Genomic DNA, 7,183 nt, shown 5'->3' on the forward strand with positions numbered 1-7,183 from the left:
GTCCTTCCACATGAACTGGATTTAAGAAGCCACCATGACACCCCTTCCTCCCATTCCTCACCTCAGCTCAGAGGTATATCAGCTATAAGAAACTTACCGAAATGGTTAAATAGCCTTTTAAAATTAGGTCAGAAAGAATAAGTAAACAGGAACTTTCCATCCAGTGAAACATGTACTTTGAATCCAACAAAGTATACAGAGTAACAGGTAAGATAAAGTTAATTCTAGAACTAACAAAGATTGTGATCAACATTCAGTGTTGCTGGGTCCTCTTCCTGTTATTCTAGCCACATATTTCCCTCTCATTTTTCTTTCCAGTTCTTATCTTCCCTTTTCTCTCCTCAACTCCTCTCTCTACCTGTCCCTTCCTTTCCAAGTACCCAGAGGACTGTCACATTTCCCCCTCCTAGGTCATTGAGGAAAAGAGCCTCATATGAGCACATATAAAAAATCCTCAATATCTACATATGTATAGCATATGCTTACACTTTGAGTTTTTTCATCCATGTAGTTGTTCATTGATGCATTCAACAGATGATTATTCAGTGCCTGTTCAGTCTTAACTCTTTTACCTTACCTCCTCACACACATATATATATGCCTTAGGACAGATGTTTGTGTTTCCCAAGGACATCAGATTTAGCTGGAGAGGTCCAGCAGAAATTGGGGCATGTTCTCAGTAGTTTACTGGTCATGAATTTAGGGTTTGGTAGAAGCCAGGTCTACAAATTAAAGACTTGGAAAACCAGCTGTTTGGGAAAACTAGCAGAAATAAAGATCTTCCTGTTTGGTGTTTTAATGCCTTTCTGGAACTTTCTTTGGGAGCTCTAGGAAAAGCTCAAATATAGGGACGAATCAAACAGTATCCCTCTGTCAGTCCCTCTTATCTGTTCACTGAAGAAGCCCTCTAAGCTCGGGAGACTTTTCCAGAGCCACCCAATTGACCAATGGCTCATATACTGTCATAGGTATGAGATTATACATGAAGTATAATCATACCTCATAAGAGGCATGGCCTTTGACAAACCTTATTATAACCTTCTGTTTATCAGGTATTCATCAGGCACTTCCTGGGCATCCAGCCTGATGCTAGGTGTATCCCTGGTCCTTTAGGCACTTACAACTAGAAAGACACAGATCTGATAATGGATGCAGCATGATAAAGTGAAAACAGCCCAAGATTTGGAGTCTTACATCTCAACTTCACCACTTGTTAGCTGTGAAATACAGTTAAACCTACTTCAGAACTGTTATAAGTATTTGCTCTGGATTTTACGTAAACTATGTACGAATAGAAAATATTTTTATGGTTTTTAGAGAAGAATGAAAGGAGGGTAGGATTGATTCCTTATCGGGTTTACTACAGTCCCATGAGGCAAGCCAATGTTTTGCAAACAAAAAGTAGCCACCCATTGGTGGATCATGAAATCAATTCAATGGGTGGTGACCAACATTTTTTTTAATGAAATAGAACAGAACAGAAAATATCAGAGTGCATCACATGTAGTAAGGATAAGTTTTGTTTCAGGTAACTTTTGCTTTTATTACTTATATTTGTGTATACTTTATTGTGATGGGAAAAGAATTTCTTAATCTGGGTCATCTTCAAAAAGTTTGAAAAATCCTGAGGAGACTACATGCCCTCTCCATGCCAATGTTCAAAAATAATTTGGATTCAGCCTTGTTAGCTCTCTAATTATTTAATAGTCGGATACCTAACTTACTCAATCTAGAAATTCTTGATTTCTACACTTGCTCAGCCCCATGGGACAGTGCCTATAGATGTCTTGTGCTCAAGGATCTAACTAGAAGGAGAATGACCAGAAACACTGCAGACTATTGAGAACATTTAAATGCCACGTGGGTAATAATTCCTCTTTGGTAACAGGAGATCACAGAAGGGGAGGTGGAGCTGAGATATTAGGGGAGATTTCCAGGAGGTCCACTGAAAGCAAACCCTAGAGAAAGAGTGACATTTGGCTCACAGAAGAACAAAAGAGAAGGAACTAGGACAGGGCCTGAACAATCTGCCTGGGCCACCATGTGGAGCCATTCTCCCCTTTGTGGTCCTTGCTTGCCTGGTTGACCCCAACTACCAGCTCACAACAAGCAGAGCCTAGATCTTCTCTTCTTTGGATCATCTTCCCTCAGTCCTGACCCTGGCCAGTCACTATGCATAGTATCTATAGGCCAGGACAGAGTAAGAAACAGGTAGTAAAAACAATCTGTAATTGGAGACTTGCCACATTTGTGTTATTGATGTACTGTAATTGAGCCAAACTTTTGCCACTGGGGCATTCTCATAGAAACCTGATATCTGCACTGATTAGCTATCAATGACACATCCTGCTTTATGGCTCAGTGTGGCTCCACTCTTAAGGACTACCAAGGCATGGAGCGGGGGGGGGGGGCGGGGGCGGAGAGGGGGGTCTCTGAGACAATACCGAAGGCTCTGGACCAGGAGTTAAAATCATGTCACAGGTCACATGTGCTTTAGAAAGTATAGCCTCAAAATCTCTCTCAAAGCATGGTTTGAGTCCATAGCTTTGGGACCTCCTTCTCCATCCCCCTGTCACACAGACACACAAAGCAATCATAATCCTCTCCTCACCCTGAAAAAGACATGCTTCTAAAGCCAGAGCATGGAATAAATTTGAAGCCATTTCCTGTATTCTTTCTATAGCACAGATTCCGTGCCAAGACCATTGGTTCTGGACCTGTACCTCAGTGCACTGATTCTCTGGCTCACTCCAAAGATTTCTTGGTGACACAGGAGCAGTTAACTATACTAATTATTGAAGTACAATGATATTCTAATATACTAACATAATGGGCAAGAGCCAAAAACAGGGTCAGCTTGACAGCAATGACCTCACTCATGACTTATCCAGTGTAGTCAGGTTGGGGTTGCTGTTGCTTGCATTTGATTGTCACCCACACCCATCACTCATTATCTTCTTGGAATCCTTCTCTCCTGAACACACAGACAAGAGGCAGTAACAGGAAAGCAGTGGACCTCTGGCAATGGCCGACATGAGAGCACTGAGTCTCTAGGAGGTTTTCTACTGGTGCTCTGGAGCTCCCTGTGAATGAGAGCACCAACTCCAACCCCCAGTAAATTATTTATTCCCCAAATACCTGAAAATCTACTCCAGGCCAGTCACCGCACTAGAAAGGTTAGAGATACAAAGAGGAATTAAGTATGAACCTTATCCTTTAGCTGGTATAGTAAGCATCTTAACTAAGGAGTTGTTAGGGTCCGTGGATGGGTTTCAGGGGCTTCACTCCCTTGAAGTTTTGTGCAAAATTTGCTGGACATTTCTAGGTTTTTATAGTAAGAAGCTACTAGCTCTTATCAGATCAACAAAGGGCTCTGTGTGCCCCCAAGTTTATTAAATGATTATTTTTCTCCACTGTAGTTTTTCTATATTCCTATATTAAGAAGAGTAGTTCCTGGGGCGCCTGGGTGGCGCAGTCAGTTAAGCGTCCGACTTCAGCCAGGTCACGATCTCGCGGTCCGTGAGTTCGAGCCCCGCGTCGGGCTCTGGGCTGATGGCTCAGAGCCTGGAGCCTGTTTCCGATTCTGTGTCTCCCTCTCTCTCTGCCCCTCCCCCGTTCATGCTCTGTCTCTCTCTGTCCCAAAAATAAATAAAACTTGAAAAAAAAAAAAAAGAAGAGTAGTTCCTGCAATCCTGGATAAAAAGCGGGAGGTGAGAGGTGCTTTTGAGTAACAGAAGCATGCTTCTCTCCAGTTTACTGCCCCAACATCAACTTGCTAAGTGGTCAGTTATCAGACCCTAGTGATAGGGTATCATTGCCTCCATGGAAATATATACCCTGTGGAAGATCAATTAGAGATGCCTTGACCAAACCCAAGGGCTGACCTTCATTTTCTGAAAATATAGTGTCATATGTCACTAATCCCTGTGACATCTGTGCAAGCATTCCAGTGTCTCTCCTACTGTGGCAGCGGGTTCAAAACAAGTAAATTGAAGGTAATCAATCTGTAGTGCAATGCAGCCAATCCTACCCTTTCTGTCATCATTGTGAAGAGTACAGACTGCCCATAGTGGAGTCTGTCACTGTGACTGCTGCTTTTGACAATGTGGAGACAAAGGACTAGGTGGGCTATCTCATATCCAGTGGGCCACAATGTTTCTTTTTTATTTGGCTTATTGCAGTTCAGAGTCCTGTTTGTCTATTTGTTATCCGATTGCATTGTGTACATACAATCTGTTTTTTAAAAATTTGAATTTAAGCAAATCTAAAACTTATTCTTTGAAAGTGTCTATTTCTTTTTGCTTTTGTTGTGGGAGAAGCATTTTTTTCTTTATTTTTTTTTTCTTCATTACTGAGGACCTGAGGGGAAAGTTTATCTGTAGGAAGCATCCTCTAAATCACTAAATAACTTTTACACAATTGTATAAGCTGAATCCATGTGTTTTAATCAGAAGATTAACTGTGCCCTAATTTCACAGGTATAGTTTTCCTGAGTTCAAAGAAGGTTAATTCCATACCTAAATTGGGATGCTTCTTTCTCTTTGTATGAAAAAACCTAATTATTTAGAGTAGTAAGTTTCTTACAGATAATTAACACTAGCAATGTTAATTCATTCACTTTTAAAACATTGGTGTGACAAGTGAAAAATTTAGGCTGCATAAAACATAAGTTGTCTTCTATTTATTTTTTCTAATATTCTAAATCATAACTATCTCTGTTAAACTGGTCATTACCAATAGAATAATAAAGAGTAGGAAAAATTAACAGTTAACTACACTGTGTGACTTCAGTTATATAAAGTTGATTTGGAGAGTTGTGTAAGCATTGTATAAAAGAAGCTCTGGTTGGCTTCTAAAATAATAGAAAATAATATCAGACAGCTATATAACCAGTGAAAATCTAACATGATAATGTAAAATATCCATTTAGTTTATGATGCTACATTTCAATGTACATTTAGATGATAATGGGAAAGCTGATTAAGGTTGGCCCAGTGACAGTTTTCAGATAGCTGAGAAATGAGAAATATATTCTCCCCTTCGCAGCTTCATAGTTCATTGGTATGAATTAATAGGTTATTTTGCTGAAAAAGTGAGCCGGTGGTTTATGTACCAGGGTGTTTATATTTCCAATTCTGAACTACTCCTTTTTTTTCAAATCCCCAAGAATTTTACTGAATAAAAGTTATATCACACTACTTAACCATCAAAATGAATTAAAAAGTGGATTCTGTGCTTGTGGTCAGAGTAGCACAATACTTTACAGGGTAGAGCCAGAGGAATTTCACATTAGCACTAAAGAAGAACATTCTGGGGCGCCTGGGTGGCGCAGTCGATTAAGTTTCCGACTTCAGCTCAGGTCACTATCTAGCGATCTCGCGGTCTGTGAGTTCAAGCCCCGCGTCGGGCTCTGGGCTGATGGCTCAGAGCTGGAGCCTGTTATCCGATTCTGTGTCTCCCCCTCTCTCTGCCCTCCCCCCGTTCATGCTCCGTCTCTCTCTGTCCCAAAAATAATAAACATTGAAAAAAAATTTTTTTAAAGAAGAACATTCTCCAAGTTAAGTCTGGCCACACAGATGGTAGAAATTACCAAAAACCATCTACTGCACCAAGAGAATATGGATTTTTTTCCCTTCTTCATTCAGTAACTTTTTGAGAGTTGTGAATAAAGTGTGTGTGTGTGCGTGTGTGTGTAAACAGAACTTCTAAAAAGTAAGCTGCAAATAATTCTGCCACAGATATTCTCCTGATCTTTTAAATACATGTGTACTGTCTTAAGATACCAATACCCTTGGGGCGCCTGGGTGGCGCAGTCGGTTAAGCGTCTGACTTCAGCCAGGTCACGATCTCGCGGTCCGTGAATTCGAGCCCCGCGTCCGGCTCTGGGCTGATGGCTCGGAGCCTGGAGCCTGTTTCCGATTCTGTGTCTCCCTCTCTCTCTGCCCCTCCCCCATTCATGCTCTGTCTCTCTCTGTCCCAAAATAAATAAAAAACGTTGAAAAAAGATACCAATACCCTTTTCAAATCCACTGAGCATCCAGAAGCATTCTTATTAACTCTGTGCTTTAATTCAAAAGATGATCTTTCTTTAATTTTTTTTTAAGTTTATTCATTTTGACAGAGAAAGACAGAGTGTGAGCAAGGGAGGGGGCAGAGAGAGAAAAGGGAGACACAGAATCTGAAGCAGGCTCCGGGCTATGAGCTGTCAGCACAGAACCTGACGTGGGACTCGAACCCACAAACTGCGAGATCATGACCTGAAGCCGAAAGTCAGACGCTTAACCGACGAGCCACCCAGGCGCCCCAAGAGGTGATCTTTCCATGGAACAATGGAAACTACCTTAGAGGAAAACAGTCTAATTGTTACATCTCATAGGCAATCAAAACAGAAAGGAAACAAATTGTGAATGATAGATGAGAAATATTAAGTTATGAATCTCCATCAATCAAGACTAGTGATTAAATATTTGCCACCAAATATAAAGATAGCTCCTTCCCATGCGAGATACAGAAGACGGAAAAGTTTTGTTCAACAAATCATTCATCTATTCATTGAACAAACACATCATATTTGAGATGTTTGCAAAACACACAAATGCCAAGGGGACTTCCCAGAGCCCGTACAGTCTCCGGGAAAGTTTATATTATTTCACCTTGCAGTCTCCTTGAAGCTCATAGGAACTTCATCATCTATACCTGGCAGAGGGGTCCACCTCTCTGTTACTCAATCAATAAAAACTTGTTGAATATTTGCTATGTTCAGGTACTTTGTGCAACTCGTAGGTCTACAAACTTTTTCTACCATTGTGCCTCCTTGCATCAAAAACACATATAAGATACACACTGGAACATAAATGCTTCTGGGTGCTTGATTATCATAAGGTTCACTTGGAGGCAACTGGTTTTTACTCCTTATCTTCCTAAATGTAAGAGTAAATTCTGAGCAAGGTTTGCACTCTCCTCCCCATCTATCTAGCCACACCATCACCATCTTACCCATTACCACTCTCTAAAATTATATTTTACTTGTTTTTTAATAGATAATACTCCTGATGTAAAATACATTTAATATATATAATACTATATATATATATATGCATATATATACACACATATACACCTAAGTATATACACTTACACAAATTTAGGTTCCCACTGGTTCAGTTTCTCTGAAGAACTCTAA

This window comes from Lynx canadensis, chromosome A3 (assembly GCF_007474595.2).
Source record: "Lynx canadensis isolate LIC74 chromosome A3, mLynCan4.pri.v2, whole genome shotgun sequence".
Classification (NCBI taxonomy): domain Eukaryota; kingdom Metazoa; phylum Chordata; class Mammalia; order Carnivora; family Felidae; genus Lynx; species Lynx canadensis.